At 40.5% G+C, this 580-nt stretch overlaps 1 pseudogene; it reads right to left on the reverse strand.

The window, feature by feature from the left end:
- Positions 1-218: 218 nt before the first annotated feature.
- On the reverse strand, positions 219-330 carry LOC125753296 (U2 spliceosomal RNA; annotated as a pseudogene).
- Between the last annotated feature and the right edge of the window lie 250 nt (positions 331-580).

Below are 580 nucleotides of genomic sequence, written 5' to 3' on the forward strand. Positions count from 1 at the left end.
CCCTCCCAAAAGCTTTGTAATTTTGAGGAGCTCTGTGTGTGGAGAAAAATATCAAGAAGAAAAGATCTGCTTTTTCCAGCCTGAATGAGATCTAGGATTGATCCTTCCTTCCTTCCTTCCTTCCTTCCTTCCTTCCTTCCTTCCTTCCTTTCTTCCTTCCTTCCTTTTCTGTCCTTCGTTATTATGAAAAGCTAATTTGAAGTAAGGCCTGGGCTAAACAGAGGTGAATGTTGAAGAAAGGTTTCACTTAGTGGCTTTGGGATGAAAAGTATATTAAACTGATAAGAACAGATACTACACTTGATCTTAGCCAAAAGGCCGAGAAGCGATTGGGATGAAAAGTATAGGCGGTTATTTCAACTGTTATCTTTCATGGTTTTGATTTATATCAATCAGTTGCTATGAAGGAGGCACTTCATCCCATTTTTTTTTTTCTGTTCCTTCTGCATTCTGAGAGACTATTATTTCTGTCTGAGGAACAGTGGAGAAACACGCCCGACCTAGAACCTCTGACCCCAAATGGTACTTAAAAGCCTGTTTTCAGGAAAACTAGGGTGGTGCCTGGGGGTATGTGATTAGT

This window comes from Canis lupus, chromosome 21 (genome assembly GCF_003254725.2).
Source record: "Canis lupus dingo isolate Sandy chromosome 21, ASM325472v2, whole genome shotgun sequence".
Lineage (NCBI taxonomy): Eukaryota > Metazoa > Chordata > Mammalia > Carnivora > Canidae > Canis > Canis lupus.